Below are 21799 nucleotides of genomic sequence, written 5' to 3'. Positions count from 1 at the left end.
GCATTGTTTAAAAAAAAAAAAAAAAAAAAAAAATTGAATTGCTCAAGTTAGAAACTAGTGACTTGACCCCTACTCACTAGATCAACAAAATGGACTGAGTAATTCATAAGGCTCAGGGTGGTGGGACCAACAGACTGAAACTCCTTTGTCCCTCAATCATCAGACTGTGCAACTCCTCACTCAGGGGGAGGAGGAGTAACAGGAGGACAGGAAGGAGAGGAGCAGTAGAAACCAGTATGTCTGGTATTTATATTGTGTATGTACATTTTGCAAATTGTTTATAGTTCTACTTTTGATACTGTGTGCTTCTTACCCTGTATGCTGCTATACAATGCTGCTGGAACCTCAATTTCCAAGGGATTAACAAAGTTCTAATCTAATTCGTGATGCTCATGTTTCCTTTAGCGAGTTAGTTTTTCAGCTAACTTTGAAAACCCATTAATGAACCAGTTAGTTTCCAATAAATATAGTTATAGTCAACTATGAGAGCCAACCCTCAACTTTGTTATGAGGGTTGGCTCTCACTGCGGTATTGTATCACTTCCTGTTCCGGAGCACAGCGGTGTTTTTCTGTATCTGTTAGCTGTTTAATCTGTACAGTTAGATTGCTCTAGATAACGATTTGTTTCCCAGTGTAATCTTTACGTGCCTTAACTAAAGCACTCCTTCTGCTGAATCACCTCTAAATTATTTACACGTTATTCACTTTGCGTGTTTTTAGGAATCCGCTAGCTTAGCGCAGCTACTAGCTCTTAGCCGATTTAGCATGGCGGCTTCTCCTGTCTCTCCCGCACTTTTCTGCTCTGGGTGTGAAATGTTTAGTTATTCCTCGGCCTCCTTTAGCAGTAACGGTACTTGTAATAAGTGTAGCTTTGGAGGCCAGGCTGGGCGAATTGGAGACTCGGCTCCGCACCGTGGAAAATTCTACAGCTAGCCAGGCCCCTGTAGTCGGTGCGGACCAAGGTAGCTTAGCCGCCGTTAGTTTCCCTCTGGCAGATCCCGAGCAGCCGGGAAAGCAGGCCGACTGGGTGACTGTGAGGAGGAAGCGTAGTTCTAAACAGAAGCCCCGTGTACACCGCCAACCCGTTCACATTTCTAACCGTTTTTCCCCACTCGGCGACACACCCGCCGAGGATCAAACTCTGGTTATTGGCGACTCTGTTTTGAGAAATGTGAAGTTGCGACACCAGCAACCATAGTCAATTGTCTTCCGGGGGCCAGAGCAGGCGACATTGAAGGAAATTTGAAACTGCTGGCTAAGGCTAAGCGTAAATTTGGTAAGATTGTAATTCACGTCGGCAGTAATGACACCCGGTTACGCCAATCGGAGGTCACTAAAATTAACATTAAATCGGTGTGTAACTTTGCAAAAACAATGTCGGACTCTGTAGTTTTCTCTGGGCCCCTCCCCAATCGGACCGGGAGTGACATGTTTAGCCGCATGTTCTCCTTGAATTGCTGGCTGTCTGAGTGGTGTCCAAAAAATGAGGTGGGCTTCATAGATAATTGGCAAAGCTTCTGGGGAAAACCTGGTCTTGTTAGGAGAGACGGCATCCATCCCACTTTGGATGGAGCAGCTCTCATTTCTAGAAATCTGGCCAATTTTCTTAAATCCTCCAAACCGTGACTATCCAGGGTTGGGATCAGGAAGCAGAGTTGTAGTCTTACACACCTCTCTGCAGCTTCTCTCCCCCTGCCATCCCCTCATTACCCCATCCCCGTAGAGACGGTGTCTGCTCCCAGACTACCAACAACCAGCAAAAATCTATTTAAGCATAAAAATTCAAAAAGAAAAAATAATATAGCACCTTCAACTGCACCACAGACTAAAACAGTTAAATGTGGTCTATTAAACATTAGGTCTCTCTCTTCTAAGTCCCTGTTGGTAAATGATATAATAATTGATCAACATATTGATTTATTCTGCCTTACAGAAACCTGGTTACAGCAGGATGAATATGTTAGTTTAAATGAGTCAACACCCCCGAGTCACACCAACTGTCAGAATGCTCGTAGCACGGGCCGAGGCGGAGGATTAGCAGCAATCTTCCATTCCAGCTTATTAATTAATCAAAAACCCAGACAGAGCTTTAATTCATTTGAAAGCTTGACTCTTAGTCTTGTCCATCCAAATTGGAAGTCCCAAAAACCAGTTTTATTTGTTATTATCTATCGTCCACCTGGTCGTTACTGTGAGTTTCTCTGTGAATTTTCAGACCTTTTGTCTGACTTGGTGCTTAGCTCAGATAAGATAATTATAGTGGGCGATTTTAACATCCACACAGATGCTGAGAATGACAGCCTCAACACTGCATTTAATCTATTATTAGACTCAATTGGCTTTGCTCAAAAAGTAAATGAGTCCACCCACCACTTTAATCATATCTTGTTCTGACTTATGGTATGGAAATTGAAGACTTAACAGTATTCCCTGAAAACTCCCTTCTGTCTGATCATTTCTTAATAACATTTACATTTACTCTGATGGACTACCCAGCAGTGGTGAATAAGTTTCATTACACTAGAAGTCTTTCAGAAAGCGCTGTAACTAGGTTTAAGGATATGATTCCTTCTTTATGTTCTCTAATGTCATATACCAACACAGTGTAGAGTAGCTACCTAAACTCTGTGAGATAGAGTATCTCGTCAATAGCTTTACATCCTCATTGAAGACAACTTTGGATGCTGTAGCTCCTCTGAAAAAGAGAGCTTTAAATCAGAAGTGCCTGACTCCGTGGTATAACTCTCAAACTCATAGCTTAAAGCAGATAACCCGTAAGTTGGAGAGGAAATGGCGTCTCACTAATTTAGAAGATCTTCACTTAGCCTGGAAAAAGAGTCTGTTGCTCTATAAAAAAGCCCTCCGTAAAGCTAGGACATCTTACTACTCATCACTAATTGAAGAAAATAAGAACAACCCCAGGTTTCTTTTCAGCACTGTAGCCAGGCTGACAGAGTCAGAGCTCTATTGAGCTGAGTATTCCATTAACTTTAACTAGTAATGACTTCATGACTTTCTTTGCTAATAAAATTTTAACTATTAGAGAAAAATTACTCATAACCATCCCAAAGACGTATCGTTATCTTTGGCTGCTTTCAGTGATGCCGGTATTTGGTTAGACTTTCTCTCAGATTGTTCTGAGTTATTTTCATTAGTTACTTCATCCAAACCATCAACATGTCTATTAGACCCCATTCCTACCAGGCTGCTCAAGGAAGTCCTACCATTATTTAATGCTTCGATCTTAAATGTGATCAATCTATCTTTATTAGTTGGCTATGTACCACAGGCTTTTAAGGTGGCAGTAATTAAACCATTACTTAAAAAGCCATCACTTGACCCAGCTATCTTAGCTAATTATAGGCCAATCTCCAACCTTCCTTTTCTCTCAAATTCTTGAAAGGGTAGTTGTTAAACAGCTAACTGATCTGCAGAGGAATGGTCTATTTGAAGAGTTTCAGTCAGGTTTTAGAATTCATCATAGTACAGAAACAGCATTAGTGAAGGTTACAAATGATCTTCTTATGGCCTCAGACAGTGGACTCATCTCTGTGCTTGTTCTGTTAGACCTCAGTGCTGCTTTTGATACTGTTGACCATAAAATTTTATTACAGAGATTAGAGCATGCCATAGGTATTAAAGGCACTGCGCTGCGGTGGTTTGAATCATATTTATCTAGTAGATTACAATTTGTTCATGTAAATGGGGAATCTTCTTCACAGACTAAGGTTAATTATGGAGTTCCACAAGGTTCTGTGCTAGGACCAATTTTATTCACTTTATACATGCTTCCCTTAGGCAGTATTATTAGACGGCATTGCTTAAATTTTCATTGTTACGCAGATGATACCCAGCTTTATCTATCCATGAAGCCAGAGGACACACACCAATTAGCTAAACTGCAGGATTGTCTTACAGACATAAAGACATGGATGACCTCTAATTTCCTGCTTTTAAACTCAGATAAAACTGAAGTTATTGTACTTGGCCCCACAAATCTTAGAAACATGGTGTCTAACCAGATCCTTACTCTGGATGGCATTACCCTGACCTCTAGTAATACTGTGAGAAATCTTGGAGTCATTTTTGATCAGGATATGTCATTCAAAGCGCATATTAAACAAATATGTAGGACTGCTTTTTTGCATTTGCGCAATATCTCTAAAATTAGAAAGGTCTTGTCTCGGAGTGATGCTGAAAAACTAATTCATGCATTTATTTCCTCTAGGCTGGACTATTGTAATTCATTATCAGGTTGTCCTAAAAGTTCCCTGAAAAGCCTTCAGTTAATTCAAAATGCTGCAGCTAGAGTACTAACGGGGACTAGAAGGAGAGAGCATATCTCACCCATATTGGCCTCTCTTCATTGGCTTCCTGTTAATTCTAGAATAGAATTTAAAATTCTTCTTCTTACTTATAAGGTTTTGAATAATCAGGTCCCATCTTATCTTAGGGACCTCGTAGTACCATATCACCCCAATAGAGCGCTTCGCTCTCAGACTGCAGGCTTACTTGTAGTTCCTAGGGTTTGTAAGAGTAGAATGGGAGGCAGAGCCTTCAGCTTTCAGGCTCCTCTCCTGTGGAACCAGCTCCCAATTCAGATCAGGGAGACAGACACCCTCTCTACTTTTAAGATTAGGCTTAAAACTTTCCTTTTTGCTAAAGCTTATAGTTAGGGCTGGATCAGGTGACCCTGAACCATCCCTTAGTTATGCTGCTATAGACTTAGACTGCTGGGGGGTTCCCATGATGCACTAAGTGTTTCTTTCTCTTTTTGCTCTGTATGCACCACTCTGCATTTAATCATTAGTGATCGATCTCTGCTCCCCTCCACAGCATGTCTTTTTCCTGGTTCTCTCCCTCAGCCCCAACCAGTCCCAGCAGAAGACTGCCCCTCCCTGAGCCTGGTTCTGCTGGAGGTTTCTTCCTGTTAAAAGGGAGTTTTTCCTTCCCACTGTAGCCAAGTGCTTGCTCACAGGGGGTCGTTTTGACCGTTGGGGTTTTTCTGTAATTATTGTATGGCTTTGCCTTACAATATAAAGCGCCTTGGGGCAACTGTTTGTTGTGATTTGGCGCTATATAAATAAAATTGATTGATTGACTTTTTGGGAATGTGACATTTTGCCTCACTGGGCCCAAATGTTGAGAAATGTTGGTTTGCCAGAATGCAAAAGATGGAGAACTACACCCTACTCTATCTGTCTGTCCATAATAAATATTCAGTGGTGTGGTGAATGGGGCGACACATGGCACCAGTTCCCCAGTGTGACATGATTCAGTGTGCCAGTGTCCTGGATATGATGTTAAACTGGGTCCAGAAACAGTAGGCAGTCCTCTAGTCTGCAGATAGCTGGTTCTGCAGTGACTGTTTATGTTGAAGAGTGACAGTTCACTCTTTTGTGCTCAGCATCAAAGCACCCAGTCTCGCAATGCCCCCCCCCCCCCCCCCCCACCATCGCATACAAAGGTCTTACTAAAGTGCATTTGAATGTGTTAATGTGCTGCAACCTCAACATTCATAAACATCAAACACCCTTATGCTAACCATAGGCCCGATTAAAATAAAAAGCATACACCTACGGCAGTCAGTTCAATCAAATACAATGGTTTTCAAAGACCTAAGGTAAGAAATAAAAGGTTGTGACACCTTTAAAAAAAAAAAAAAAAAAAAATCAGCCCCCCAGGTTTTAAGTAAACATAATATCTTTCAACCAGAGACAACTGGATGGAGGACGTGGAACTTTCCAGGATAATAATATTCTGCATCTTGCTAACAATGAAGTAAAGGCAATTCCATCCACTTGCAAGTTAGTAAAGGACACTTCAGATACTCCAGAATCTCCAAAAGTAGAGATCAGCAGACAAGGCTCCAGTCTGACTCCAAGAGCATGAGAGATAACATCAAAATAACAAATCCAACATGGTTGACGTTTGGGGCGAAGAAAATTCACTGATAGAATACAGCTGGGAAGATAGACTGTGCTATAAACTAACGATTGATGCGTATCAATGAAAATAAGGAGCTCTTATAACTGAAATATCTGCCTCCAAAAGTCAACATTTAAGCAAAATTCATCCATCAACGATTTCATAAATGCCGCCACTGACACAACTCTAACCAATCAGAACAAATCCCCCAGATCGCTTGCGGAAATGCTGTGACATAGCATGAGCACAGAAAGCTACACATAGCGAACACACACTGATATATAATTTCTGGACTATAAGCCGCTACTTTTTTCACACGCTTTGAACACTACGTCTTACAAAATGATGCGGCTAACTTATGGATTTTTACAGGCTTTCTCATAAACTGAAATTGTCAGTTGATGCTGTCCATTAATTGGCTGAAAGCTGCAGTCCTCATATGGCATAAATTCACATACACAATAAATATAGTCTTACCTGTTAGTTTTAGTGGATTTATCAACTCGTCCAGCAGAAAACGACATCTGAAAACAATTAAATCCTTGTTGTGGCTGAAGAAAAGTCCCTCTGGCACTTTGTGCTACAGTTCCATCAAATTAGTCAGCAGAGCCACCTAACATTTGTCTGTGTAAATATCTCATGTTCCAATGTGGAGACCCACAGCTTATAGACAAGTGCAGCCTATTTATGTACAAGTGTTTGTACAATGTACAAAGGGCAACACATATATAATGCAATATAAGACCTCCTGTGTGCGTGTGAACCAAATACACAGTGAAGGAAATAAGTATTTGATCCACTATTGATTATCTAAGATTTCCGCTGACAAAGAATGGAGACAGAATCTAAAAAAAGAAGTCAGAAAATCACATTGTATGATTTTTAAATAATTACTTTGCACTTTATTGCATGAATAAAGTTTATTTTATTAACTTTATTGCCCAGGGACGTACTAGATGTTTGTATCTATTTGAAACAATAAATTTTTATTCTTTCTTTCTTTTACCCAATTTCCAGGAACTTGGCAAGTGTCCACCTGTTCCACTCTGTGTGATATCGGAGGGATAGTGTCTTCCTTCCTACTCTTCAGGCTGGCTGCCATCTGGTTAGAGCTTCCACTCATAGTCTTCGGTGGGTTTCTGATTGTTACGTCTGCCAAGGACATAATAAAATTTAATTTAATCTTTATTTAACCAGGTTAGTCCCATTGAGATCTTTTGCAAGGAAGACCTGGACAATTAGAAAGTTTCCAATTCACCAAACCTGCATGTCTTTAAATGTGGGAGGAAACCGGAGAACCTGGGGGAAACCCACACAAACACGGGGACAACATGCAAACTCCACACAGGAAGGCCACAGGTGGGAATCAATCCCATGACCTTCTTGCTGTGAGGCAACAGTGCTAACCACTAAGCCACCGTGCTGCCCGTCTGTTAGTTAGTTACTTAGTTAGCAGGATTATGTCAAAACTACGGCACGGTTTTTAATGAAATTTGCACCACAGATAGATATCAGGCCATGGAAGACTCCTCCTTCGAGGTGATCAGGATCTGGATTGGCGGATGTCAGAAATCTCTGATTGCTCTTGTTTTTTTTTCTTATGTGTGTGTGTGTGTATGTACTATACTGTATATAGTACGATCCCACCAAGCCACGTGGTCGATTTGCATCTTTGACAATTCTTTTTGTACTTTATTTGATTGCTGTCATTGTTATTTTGGCCTCAGCAGTTTGACACTTCTCTGAGCCTGGTCCACTTGAAGTCCCCCCCCCCCCCCCCCCAAAAAAAAGGCTCAAGGGACCTTTTCTTAGAACTGTTGCCTATGTGCTTGCTCAGGGTGGCTAGTTAGGTCCGACCTAACCCCTGTGAAGTGCCTTGGGGTGACTTATGTTGGGGTTAGGGTTTGATGCTATAGAAATAAACTGAATTCAGCAATCCGCATTTAATTCCAGCATTAAGGACTGAAGTGAGACCTGCCTGCTGATCCAGATTAGAGGAAGGCTTTAAAAGGTTCCTTTTGGCCTGGCCACTTGTGTCACTGAAATCTGTTCATTGGTAAGCACATAATCTCTTTGGCAGCAGTAAAAGTTGAGCTGTCAATTCTTAAATATGTCCTTGTTAAAGAGAACAAACACTAATCCCACAAATACAGCAGATCAGTGACACTGCACTTATTCTGTCATTATTTATTTTGTTATTTGGTGTTATATAATTGAATTGATGGATAGTCCTGCTTTGTTTAGGTCTATACCGTACGGGTGCAGATTTGCCAGTAGTAATCTGTAAGAGTTTGACTTCCTCATTGGTTCTGGTGACTCTGCCGTTGGGTTTTTATTGTGCAGTGAATCTGAGTTCCATGAGCTGGTGTTTGTGTTCTTGTCTTTTTGTTTCTCATGCAGGAACGCTCGCATTCATAGCCGGAGCCTTGGTGTTGTTGTTGCCTGAGACCCAAGGAGTTCCTCTGCCCGAGACCATTGATGACATTGAATTTCCAAAAAGGTGAGATGTTTCCAGAATTATTTTGACAACGTTTTTCTTTTACCCTTAAAACTATTTTAATTATATTTTTTATAGTGTACTTATAAGCAGGAAAATTCTGAATATAATGTTGAGCAAAAATGTAGCAACGTATTCATTTCACTGCAACTTTAAAATGTCCTCCCCCTCTAGCTGCCACCTTATCGTGGTAGGGGAGTTTGCGTACCCGGATGATCCTAGGAGCTATGTTGCCGGGGGCTTTGTGCCCCTTGTAGGGTCTCCCAAGGCAGACAGGTCCTAGGTGGTGGGTCAGACTAAGGGCAGTTCAGAAGCTCCCATGACCAGTAAAAAATCAAGGACTGAGACGTCACCCGGTATGGCGGAGCCGGGGCCCCACCCTGGATCCAGGCCTGGGGTTGGGGCTCGTGCGCGAGCGCCTGGTGGTCAGGCCTTAGCCCATGGGGCCCGGCCGGGCTCAGCCCGAACGAGCAACGTGGGCCCACCCTCCTGTGGGTTCACCACCTGCAGAGGGGGCCATGGAGGTTGGATGCAGAGAGGATTGGGTGGCGGTCGAGAGCGGGTGGCCCGGCGGCCTGGTCCGCGCTCACAGCCCCTGGCTGTTGGGACGTGGAATGTCACCTCGCTGGGGGGGAAGGAGCCTGAGCTTGTGCGGGAGGTTGAGAGATAAATGGTAAATGGACTGCATTTATATAGCGCTTTTCCATCTGAATCAGACGCTCAAAGCGCTTTACAATTATGCCTCACATTCACCCCGATGTCAGGGTGCTGCCATACAAGGCGCTCACTACACACCGGGAGCAATAGGGGATTAAAGGCCTTGCCCAAGGGCCCTTAGTGATTTTCCAGTCAGGCGGGGATTTGAACCCATGATCTTCTGGACTCAAGCCCAACACCTTAACCACTAGACCATCACCTCCCCCATACCGACTAGAGATAGTCGGGCTCACCTCCACGCACAGCTTGGGCTCTGGTACCCAACTCCTGGAGAGGGGCTGGACGCTCCACTTTTCTGGCGTTGCCCACGGGGAGAGGCAGAGAGCTGGGGTCACATTGCTTATTGTTCCCCAGCTCAGTTGCCATGTGTTGGAGTTCACTCCGGTGAATGAGAGGGTCACGTCCCTACGCCTTCAGGTTGGGGACAGGTCTCTCACTGTTGTCTCGGCCTACAGGCCGAGCGGCAGTGTAGAGTACCCGACCTTCTTGGAGTCCCTGGGAGGGGTACTAGATAGCACTCCGACTGGGGACTCCATTGTTCTCCTGTGGGATTTCAATGCCCACGTGGGCGACGACAGTGAGACCTGGAGGGGGGTGATGGGGAAGCATGGCCTCCCCGATCTGAACCCGAGTGGTGTTCAGTTGTTGGACTTCTGTGCTAGTCACAGTTTGTCCATCATGAACACCATGTTCGACCACAAGGGTATCCATAAGTGCACGTGGCACCAGGACACCCTGAGCTGGAGGTCGATCGACTTTGTAGTTGTATCATCTGACCTTCGGCCACGTGTCTTGAACACTTGAGTGAAGAGAGGGGCTGAGCTGTTGACCGATCACCACCTGGTGGTGAGTTGGATCTGCTGGGAAGAGAGGAAGCCGGTCAGACCTGGAAGGCCCAAACGTATCATGAGGGTCTGCTGGGAATGACTGGCGGAACCCTCTGTCAGCAAGGTCTTCAACTCCCACCTCCGGGAGAGCTTCTCCCAGATCCCGGGGGAGGTTGGAGACATGGAGTCCGAGTGGACCATGTTCTCCACCTCCATTGTCGATGCAGCCGCTCGTAGCTGTGGTCACAAGGTCTCTGGTGCCTGTCGCGGCGTCAATCCCCGAACCCAGTGGTGGACGCCGGAAGTAAGGGATGCCGTTAAGCTGAAGGAGTCCTACTTGTCCTTGTTGGTAGGTGGGACCCCGGAGGCAGCTGACAGGTACCGGCAGGCCAAGTGTGCTGCAGCCTGTGCGGTCACAGAGGCAAAAACTCGGGTATGGGAGGAGTTCGGGGAGACCATGGAGGACTATCGGTCGGCCTCGAAGAAATTCTGGCAAACCGTCCGACGCCTCGAGAGGCGGAAGCAGCTCTCCACAGCACTGTCTACGGTGCGGGTGGGGAGCTGTTAACCCTGACTGGGCATGTTGTCAGGCGGTGGAAGGAATGCTTCGAGGATCTCCTCAATCCCATCATCACATCTTCCGAAGAGGAAGCAGAGACTGGGGACTCAGAGGCAGACTCAACCATTACCCGGGCTGAAATCACTGAGGTGGTTAGAAAGCTCCTCGGTGGCAAGGCTCCTGGGGTGGATGAAATCTGTCCTGAGTACCTTAAGTCTCTGGATGTTGTGGGACTGTCTTGGCTGACACGCCTCTGCAACATCACGTGATGGTCGGGGACACTGCCTCTGGATTGGCAGACCGGGGTAGTGGTCCCTCTGTTTAAGAAGGGGGACTGGAGGGTGTGTTCCAACTACAGGGGGATCACACTCCTCAGCCTCCCCGGTAAGGTCTATTCCAGAGTATTGGAGAGGAGAATTCGACCGATAGTCGAATCTCGGATTCAGGAGGTGGTTTTTGTCCTGGTTGCGGCACACTGGACCAGCTCTACACGCTCCATCGGGTGCTCGAGGGTTCATGGGAGTTCACCCAACCAGTCCACGTGTGCTTTGTGGATCTGGAGAAGGCGTTCGACAGTGTCCCTTGGGGCACCCTGTGGGGGGTGCTCTGGGAGTACGGGGTCCAGGGTCCTTTGCTAAGGGCTATCCGGTCCCTGTAAGACCACAACAGGAGCTTGGTTTGCATTGCCGGTAGTAAGTCAAACCTGTTTCCAGTGCACGTTGGCCTCCGCCAGGGCTGCCCTTTGTCACCGGTTCTGTTCATTATCTTTATGGACAGAATTTCTAGGTGCAGCCAGGGTGTAGAGGGGGTCTGGTTTGGGAACCACAGAATCTCGTCTCTGCTGTTTGTGGACGATGTGCTTCTGTTGGCTTCGTCAAATCAGGACCTTCAGCGTGCACTGGGGCGGTTTGCAGCCGAGTGTGAAGCGTCCGGGATGAAAGTCAGCACCATGGTTCTCGACCGGAAAAAGGTGCTTTGCCCTCTTCAGGTCGTGGAGTGTCCTTGCCTCAAGTTGAGGAGTTTAAGTATCTCGGGGTCTTGTTCACAAGTGAGGGACGGATGGAGCGTGAGATCGATAGATCGGTGCAGCATCTGCAGTGATGCGGTCGCTATATCGGACCATCGTGGTGAAGAGAGAGCTGAGTAGGGGGGCAAGGCTCTCGATTTACCGATTGATCTATGTTCCGATCCTCACCTATGGTCATGAGATTTGGCTCATGACCGAAAGGAGATCACGAGTACAAGTGGCCGAGATGAGTTTCCTCCGCAGGGTGGCTGGGCGCTCCCTTAGAGATAGGGTGAGGAGCTCGGAGTCGAGCCGCTGCTGCTCCTCCATATCAAAAGGAGCCAGTTGAGGTAGCTCGGGCATCTTTTTCGGATGCCCCCTGGACGCCTCGCTGGAGAGGTGTTCCGGGCACATCCCATTGGGAGGAGGCCCTGGGGAAGACCCAGGACACACTGGAGGGACTACGTCTCTTGGCTGGCTTGGGAACGCCTTGGGGTTCCCCTGGAGGAGCTGGGGGAGGTGTGTGTGGATCAGGAGGTCTGGGCGGCTTTGCTTGAGCTGCTGCCCCCGCGACCCAACTCCGGATAAAGTGGAAGAAAATGTAATTTTATTGGGTGTAATTTCCTAAATGTCTTTAAACCGGAATTACATCTGAATTCCTTGCTGATATTTGTAAAGGTGTCTGACAGATTGGAGCCTGTTTCAGAAAGCTGGTTCAGTAAAGTTAATTCAAGCCAGAAGCCTGAGTCAGTTGCTATGGTTACATACTCCATGAAGCAGGTTTGTTTTAATGAACTCTGATTCTCCTCCTCTGCTGACAGGAGTCCGGCATTTCTGACGGAGCCAGTTGATATCAAAGCACAAATACCTGCAGGATTCTCTGTCAGCAGAGGGTTAGGCTGCCCAGCGTTTACATTTTTATAAATCAGTCTTCTAGGCGAACAATATTCTCAACCCTCATATCGCTCACATGGCACATCATGGATTGATTTTAAGATTTTGTTGCTTGTTTTTAAATCAATTCACGGTTAAGCCCCATTCTATTTATCTGATATGCTGTCACTGCACACTCCAGGAAGAGCTCTGCGCTCCGCGGACCAGAGTTTACTGGTCTGTTTCAGGTCTAAGCTGAAGACCAGGGGAGACAGAGCCTTTGCAGTTGCGGGGCCCAAGCTCTGGAACTCTCTGCCATTAAATGTCCGACTGGCTCCTTCAATTGACTCTTTTAAAGACGCATCTTTTTGCACTGGCTTTAAACACAAGATGAGCTGAACACTGCCACATCTTTTATTGTCTTGTTGATTTATTTTGTTCTTGTATTTAACTAAATATAATTTTAATTCCTTTTATTGTACAGCACTTTGGGGCAGTGTTAACTGTTTTTGTAAATGTGCTTTATAAATAAACCTGACCTTGACCTAATGACCACCTGTGTTTGCACGTTTAACAGCAGCACGCTAACTGTGTCTGTCCAGTGCCACACATGGGGCTGAAACAGCAGGTCAGCACCATGACTGTTTCCACACTTTATTTATGTTACAGCCTTATTCCAAACTGGATTAAATTAACTTTTTTCCTCAAGAATTTACACGAGATTTTAGCATATATATGAAGTCACGTGTCCATAAGTATTCACAACCTTTGTCATGAAGCTCAAACTTGAGCTTCATAACTATAGTCCACCTGGCGTAAATTCAGTTGATTGGATGTGGTTTGGAAAGACACACACCCGTCTACTTGCAGTGCATCCAGAAAGTATTCACAGCACTTCACTTTTCTACATTATATTTTACAGCCTTAATCTAAAACAAATTTCATTTTTCCTTCAGAATTCTACACACAACACACCATAATGACAACATGAAAAAAATTTGTTTTACAAATTTATTAAATATAAACTAAGAAATTTGTGGGAAATGAATATTACTTCGATAGATACAGTGCTTCACTTTTTCCACATTTTATGTTACAGCCTTATTCCAAAATGGAGCAAATTCTCTTTTTTTTTCTTCAAATTTCTACTCACAACACCCCATAATGACAACATGAAAAAAAGTAGAAAAAACAAATCACCTGTACATAAGTATTCACAGCCTTTGATCAATACTTTCTTGATGCACCTTTGGCAGCAATTCCAGCCTCAACTCTTCTTGAATATGATGCCACAAGCTTGGTGCACCTATCTTTGGGCAGCTTGGTCCATTCCTCTTTGCAGCACCTCTCAAGCTCCATCAGGTTGGATGGGGAGCGTCGGTGCACAGACATTTTCAGATCTCTCCAGAGATGTTCAGTCAGATTCAGGTCTGGGCTCTGGCTGGACCACTCAAGGACATTCACAGAGTTGTCCTGAAGCCACTCCTTTGATATCTTGGCTGTCTGTTTAGGGTCATTGTCTTCCTGAAAGATGAACCGTCGCCCCAGTCTGAGGTCAAGAGCGCTCTGGAGCAGGTTTTCATCCAGGATGTCTCTGTACATTGCTGCATTCATCCATCCATTTTCTTCCGCTTTATCCGGAGTCGGGTCGCGGGGGCAGCAGCTCAAGCAAAGCCACCCAGACCTCCCGATCCACACACACCTCCTCCAGCTCCTCTGGGGGAACCCCAAGGCATTCCCAAGCCAGCCGAGAGATGTGGGGCCTCCTCCCAATGGGATGTGCCCGGAACACCTCTCCAGCGAGGCGTCCAGGGAGCATCCGAAAAAGATGCCCGAGCATCACTGCAGATGCTGCACCGATCCGTCTATCGATCTCACGCTCCATCCATCCCTCACTCGTGAACAAGCCCCCGAGATACTTAAACTCCTCCACTTGAGGCAAGGACACTCCACTGACCTGAAGAGGGCAAAGCACCTTTTTCCGGTCGAGAACCATGGCCTCGGATTTGGAGGTGCTGATTTTCATCTCGGACGCTTCACACTCGGCTGCAAACCGCCCCAGTGCACGCTGAAGGTCCTGATTTGACAAAGCCACCAGAACCACATCGTCCGCAAACAGCAGAGATGAGATTCTGTGGTTCCCAAACCAGACCCCCTCTACACCCTGGCTGCACCTAGAAATTCTGTCCATAAAGATAATGAACAGAACCGGTGACAAAGGGCAGCCCTGGCAGAGGCCAGCGTGCACTGGAAACGGGTTTGACTTACTACCGGCAATGCAAACCAAGCTCCTGCTGTGGTCGTACAGGGACCGGATAGCCCTTAGCAAAGGACCCCGGACCCCGTACTCCCAGAGCACTCCCCACAGGGTGCCCCGAGGGACACGGTCAAACACCTTCTCCAGATCCACAAAACACAGGTGGACTGGTTGGGCAAACTCCCATGAACCCTCGAGCACCTGATGGAGCGTGTAGAGCTGGTCCAGTGTGCCGCGACCAGGACGAAAACCACACTGCTCCTCCTGAATCCAAGGTTCAACCATCGGTCGACTTCTCCTCTCCAGTACTCTGGAATAGACCTTACCGGGGAGGCTGAGGAGTGTGATCCCCCTATAGTTGGAACACACCCTCCTGTCCCCTTTCTTAAACAGAGGGACCACCACCCCGGTCTGCCAATCCAGAGGCACTGTCCCCGATCGCCACGCGATGTTGCAGAGGCGTGTCAGCCAAGACAGCCCCACAACATCCAGAGACTTAAGGTACTCAGGACGGATTTCATCCACCCCAGGAGCCTTGCCACCGAGGAGCTTTCTAACCACCTCAGTGACTTCAACCTGGGTAATGGATGAGTCCGCCTCCGAGTCCCCAGTCTCTGCTTCCTCTTCGGAAGACGTGACGATGGGATTGAGGAGATCCTCGAAGTACTCCTTCCACCGCCCGACAACATCCCCAGTCAGGGTCAGAACTGCTTCCGCCTCCTGAGGCGTTGGACGGTTTGCCAGAATCTCTTCGAGGCCGACCGATAGTCCTCCTCCATAGCCTCCCTGAACTCCTCCCAGACCCGAGTTTTTGCCTCTGCGACCACATGGGCTGTGGCACGCTTGGCCTGCCGGTACCTGTCAGCTGCCTCTGGGGTCCCACCTACCAACAAAGATAAGTAGGACTCCTTCTTCAGCTTGATGGCATCCCTTACTTCCGGTGTCCACCACCGGGTTCGGGGATTGCCGCCGCGACAGGCACCAGAGACCTTGCGACCACAGCTACGAGCAGCCACATCGACAATGGAGGTGGAGAACATGGTCCACTCGGACTCCATGTCTCCAACCTCCCCCGGGATCTGGGAGAAGCTCTCCTGGAGGTGGAAGTTGAAGACCTCACTGACAGAGGGTTCCGCCAGTCGTTTCCAGCAGACCCTCATGATACGCTTGAGCCTGCCAGGTCTTACCGGCTTCCTACCCTCCCAGCGGATCCAACTCACCATCAGGTGGTGATCAGTCAACAGCTCTGCCCCTCTCTTCACTCGAGTGTCCGAGACACGTGGCCGAAGTTCAGATGATACGACTACAAAGTCTATCATCGACCTCCGGCTCAGGGTGTCTTGGTGCCACGTGCACTTATGGACACCCTTGTGCTTGAACATGGTGTTCATGATGGATAAACTGTGACTAGCACAGAAGGCCAACAACTGAACACCACTCGGGTTCAGATCAGGGAGGCCGTGCTTCCCGATCACCCCCCTCCAGGTCTCACTGTCGCCGCCCACGTGGGCGTTGAAATCCCCCAGGAGAACAATGGAGTCCCTAGTCGGAGCGCTATCTAGTACCCCCTCCCAGGGACTCCAGGAAGGTCGGGTACTCTGCACTGCTGCTCGGCCCATAGGCCGAGACAACGGTGAGAGACCTGTCCCCGACCGGAAGGCGTAGGGACGCGATCCTCTCGATCACCGGAGTGAACTCCAACACTTGGCGACTGAGCTGGGGAGCAATAAGCAATGTGACCCCAGCTCTCGCCTCTCCCCGTGGGCGACGCCAGAAAAATGAAGCGTCCAGCCCCTCTCCAGGATGTCTCTGTACATTGCTGCATTCATCTTTCCCTCAATCCTGACTAGTCTCCCAGTTCCTGCTGCTGAAAAACATCCCCACAGCATGATGCTGCCACCACCATGCTTCACTGTAGAGATGGTGCCTGGTTTCCTACAAACATGATGCCAAAGAGTTCAATCTTTGTCTCGTCAGACCAGAGAATTTTGTTTCTCATGGTCAGAGTCCTTCGGGTGCCTTTTGCCAAACTCCAGCTGGGCTGCCATGTGCCTTTTATTAAGGAGTGGCTTCTGTCTGCCCACTCGACCATACAGGCATGATTGTTGGATTGCTGCAGAGATGGTTGTCCTTCTGGAAGGTTCTCCTCTCTCCACAGAGGAATGCTGCAGTTCTGACAGAGTGACCATCAGGTTCTTGGTCACCTCCCTGACTAAAGCCCTCCTCCCCTGATCACTCAGGTTAGACGGGTGGCCAGCTCTAGGAAGAGTCCTGGTGGATGTGAACGTCTTCCATTTACAGATGATGGAGGCTATTGGGGCCACTGAAGGCCATTGGGACCTTCAAAGCAACAGAAATGTTTCTGTACCCTTCCCTGGATTTGTGCCTCCAGACAATCCTGTCTCAGAGGTCTACAATTCTTTTGACTTCATGCTTGGTTTGTGCTCTGTCAACTGTGGGACTTTATATGTAGACAGGTGTGTCTTTCCAAATCATGTCCAATCAACTGAATTTACCCCAGGTGGATTCCAGTTAAGCTGTAGAAACATCTCAAGGATGCTCAGTGGAGACAGGAGGCACCTGAGCTCAAGTTTGAGCTTCATGACAAAGGCTGTGAATACTTATATAAATGTGATAACACTTTTTTTAAATTTAATAAATTTGCAACCCCCCCTTCCCCCCCAAAAAAACTTTTTTCACATTGTCATTATGGGGTATTGTGTGAAAAAATGAATTTAATCCATTTTGGAATAAGGCTGTAACATAACAAAATGTGGAAAAAGTGAAGCGCTGTGAATATTTTCAGTGGCACCGTACATACATAAGATTTTAACATCTGTTTCAGAATACTAAAAACTAGGGGTGTAACAACACACTGGCTTCACGATGTGATACATATCACGATATGTACTTACATCACGCTTCACAGTAAGTGTCAAATTATTCTGAAGTACAGACTGCAATCCATGATGTCATACGTTTCCTATTTGTATATTTCATAAATCATTTCTGATTGTTCTGCAAGACCTCCTGATTTCTTCATGCCCTTGTTGAATTTTCTGTTGTTTTCTGATCCAGAAAACATCAGTACAGGTGTACCTCAGGGCTGTGTCAGTTCGCCTGTTCTTTTTACTCTTTATACTAATGATTGCATTAGCCACGTTCATGGAAACCATGTTTTTAAGTTTTCTGATGACACTTCCGTCCTCATTCTGCTTTACAAAGACTCAGATCATCACTGGACTTTAAAGAGGTGCACTGTTTTGTCAAATGGTGTGATGCTAACTGTCTTACCATAAATGTAAAGAAAACTGAGATGATAATTGACCCTCGCTCCACTGTGATCATTCATACTCCTCTGGTAATCCATGATGGAGTTAATCAGGTCAGCTTTTACAGGTATCTAGGCATTTACTTAACCAGTTTAGCTGGGAAACATGTCAATCATTTATGCTCCCGTTTACAGCAGAGGTTATATTTTCTGCGCAGACTCAGGGTGTTTGGGGTTGAACAGAACGTCTTGTTTCTGTTTTATCAGGCTGTTTTGGAAAGCATTATCCAGTATGAGATGTCAGTTTGGTACGGTAATCTCCAGTTAAAATCTAAGGTTGCTCATCTGGTGTAGGAAGGACTGAAAACTCTTCCCTGCAGTTCCTGTATGAACGGTCTGTTCTCAGACAGTTGAACTTTGTTGGATCCTCGTCCTCTACCCCGAGTATGAACTCCTACCGTCTGGTAGGTGATGGGTGATTCTTAGAATACGGGCACTTATTATGTCCTTTGATCATATTGTATGAAAAACAGAAAAAAGGGGAAATTTCACACTTTTATAGTTATCTTTACAATGAAAGTGTGTTAAGACATTTGTTCTAGTAGTCTGATGACTTTTTCAGCATCATTATATGCAAATATTGCAGTTTTGTGCTTGTCCCACACCCAGACTTTTGATCTTCAATGATAAAAATGAATGGTAAAGAAACATTTTTTCTAATGTTTTAAAATATCTCTGAATAAAATACCAGTAAAATAATCAAAACATAATTGGGGTATTCAGTGTCATACAACTGTTGTGATTATTTTAAACAAAATGTAGTTGTCCCACACTATTGCCGTAATTTCCACCACAACACTGTAATGTCCCTTTAAACAGTTTGTATGAAAGATTGTTTGGGTAGTTTCTATGGAGATAAACAGTGACATCAGAGCACATGTATATAGCACCAAATCACAACAAACAGTTGGCCCAAGGCGCTTTATATTGTAAGGGAATGGTGTGGTGGAAATTACATTTACAAGGCCAATAGTGCCCGTAGTTAAAGACTCACCCTGATACAGAGTCCCTCGGTGTCGACTGAATCGCCTTAAAAACTCATTTGTGCCCATGTCAATTAGAGTTTTAAATAATGGTTCCTTGGGTAGGTAGGATTGTGTAGTAATGTCATGGTGCCATTGCTATTCATTGTCATTTATTATATTGTCAGCATTTTCCTTTTAACCGTATGTGTGAGACTGCTGTGCAATTTGGGTATGTGTATTAGAGACAAGGTTGGGTAGGATTACTTTGAAAGAATACATGTGGATTACATCTATGTATGTACATACATTTGGATTACTTGTAATCTGATTACTTTTGGATTACACTTCAAAGTAATCCTACCCAACCTTGATTAGGGATATGTGCAATATGCATGAACCATATGTGTGAGACTGCTGTTCAATAGGGGTGTGCGCAATATTGGTGTGTGTATTAAGTTATGTGCAACATGCATGAGTTATGTTATTATGCCATGGCAGCTTTATCTGTGCAGCTCTTGGAGTCCAAGACAAATTTCCTGGAAGGGACAATAAAGTGTATAGTATCGTATAGTATTATATCGTAATTTTCATGGTATCGTGATACTCTCTTAAAACGAACAATTAACAATAAACCAATTGGATAAGGCTCCAATTAAGACATGATTATCACAATCCATGGTGCATCATTACACCCCTACTAAGAACATACAAATAGAAACTGTAATGATTCAAATATGTTTAATTCATGAGATGTAAAATTTAGATTTTTGACATTGTTGTAGGCTGCCATGTGAAAAAAATGGCAGCCATCTTGGATTTTGCTCAGCTTGACAGTTAATTTCCCAAATCTGAATGTTCTTGACAAGTTTCATTTGAACGATTCTCCTCAAAGTCGGCAGTTCGCTGCTCGACTATTTAATCAAACCAGAGTTTGTTGAACTCTGTTTTCTCAAACAGGCCCTGCATCAATGGACTTTTTTTCTTTCTTGCATGTGGTTTTAATTCTTGTTGAGGAAAACAGCAGAATGCATTGTACCCATTATATTATTTAATTAATTAATCCTTAATGGGTTTTCTATTTATTTTATAGAAAAAAAGAGGATCCAAAGGCAAACCAACAACTGAAGGAGCTTTTAAAGTGTGACGATGCAAACAAGGAGACGACTGTGTGATTGTGTTTTTTTTTTTTTTTTTTTTTTATCATTTATGAATGCATACGTGTGTATACTTTTAAAATAAGTTGAATTGTGTTGCAAAATGTCAGGACTACGATGTGAAACATTTTCTTGTTTGCTTTGAATTTTTATGTCCAAACAAAAAACCATTCCATTCTTTGCTAATTGCAATGATTTATTCACGACAGTTCAATCAAACCACAACAGTTACAAAATCAGATGACCAAAATCATATTGGCAGCTCCCCACCACCCCCAGCACACACACAGCAATAACAAAAAAACGCTTTATCTTATTTGACTTTGGTAGTCATCAGACCTGGAGACTCGAGGGTAGAGACGTCAGCCTTCATGGTACATCCCGCCCTGCGGAACCAATTTGTTCCGGTCATAATGAACCACTGTGTAATGTATATCAATGATGCCATTATGCTGTCAGTGGAAGACTTTAAAGGGCAGGACGATGTTCGTTGGATATCGCTCTGGATCATCTGATCACCTCTTGATCAGATGTCACTTCGTGACATAAGCATGAAGTGCTTCAAAAAAGTTGCCAATTCTAAAATTAACATACTGTAATTGTGCAGCATGTATGTACCATATTTACTCCATTAATCACCCCGGGGGCCTGCAATTTTTGTGAAGGGGGCATTTATTAAGGATCGTTTGCGTATGCATGCATGCTGTACACAGTACAGCCTTATGGTATGTACAGACGTGTACTACATGCAAGAAAAGCAGCACTGACTCGAAACAAATGTTTTTCTGTGTGTAGTAACTACTACACAATTACATTAAATGTCTCTGTGCAAACATTGCTACTCTGCAGCATTCAAGCTAAAACTCCTGAAAGAAGCAGAAGAGAAAGGGAAGCACCATGCTACTCGGATTTTCCTCGTTGATAGGAAACGCGTCCGGGAGTGGTGTAGGAACAAGGATAAGGATAAGCTTGTAACCTTGGTCACAACAGCAAAATGGCTGCCTGGTGGGGAGGAAAGTGAGTTATCAGGACATTGAAGAGGAGCTGATAAAATGGTCCCGGGGAAGGAGAACAGCATGTGTCCTTGTGACAGGGAAGGGTGTGAAATATGAGGCACTGCGGCTGCATAAGCAACATGGAAACCAGAAAGTCAGAGCCTCGAATGGCTGATATTTGAAGTTTTTGGAACAACATAACATATCAAGCCGACAATCCACTCATGTTGCTCAGCACCTAAAAGAACTGACGGATAACAAGGTGCGCACATTTCTGAAGTATGTCTTGAGACTGTGCAAAATACGCAAATACATCTTCAATGTGATTGGGAATATGGACGGAACACCACTTTCACCACAAACTGTGAACTTCATGGATCACTTATGTTTTTAACTTGAACTTTCATTTTTCCCTCAGGAATTCACAATTTCACTACATGCAATGTGCTGAAAAAATCAGGGGTGGGGGGCTTTTAATAGGGGAGCCTTTAATGGAGTAAATATGGCATGTATGCATGCAGCACAATCTCAGACACACACACACACACACGTAGGGCAAGTTTTTGCTTGTTTTAATTGTTGAACTGTTCAGAAATGGTGATGTAATTGAAGACTAACTGTATTACACAAATGTTTCATGCTTCCATGACTTTTATTTTTTATAAAAACAAACATTTTTAAAGTAGTTA

The 21799-nt window shown here is 45.1% G+C and overlaps 1 long non-coding RNA gene across 1 annotated transcript; it reads left to right on the top strand.

Annotated features, from left to right (window-relative positions):
- Positions 1-6936: 6936 nt before the first annotated feature.
- LOC117503462 lies at positions 6937-20145 on the top strand. The gene is made up of 3 exons (XR_004558570.1): positions 6937-7060; positions 8330-8429; positions 20052-20145. It is a non-coding gene; the product is annotated as an uncharacterized LOC117503462 (long non-coding RNA).
- Positions 20146-21799: the final 1654 nt, after the last annotated feature.

This window comes from Thalassophryne amazonica, chromosome 21 (genome assembly GCF_902500255.1).
Source record: "Thalassophryne amazonica chromosome 21, fThaAma1.1, whole genome shotgun sequence".
Classification (NCBI taxonomy): domain Eukaryota; kingdom Metazoa; phylum Chordata; class Actinopteri; order Batrachoidiformes; family Batrachoididae; genus Thalassophryne; species Thalassophryne amazonica.
The sequence above is the reverse complement of the archived record's forward strand: the minus strand, read 5'-3'. Positions and strand labels throughout refer to the sequence as shown.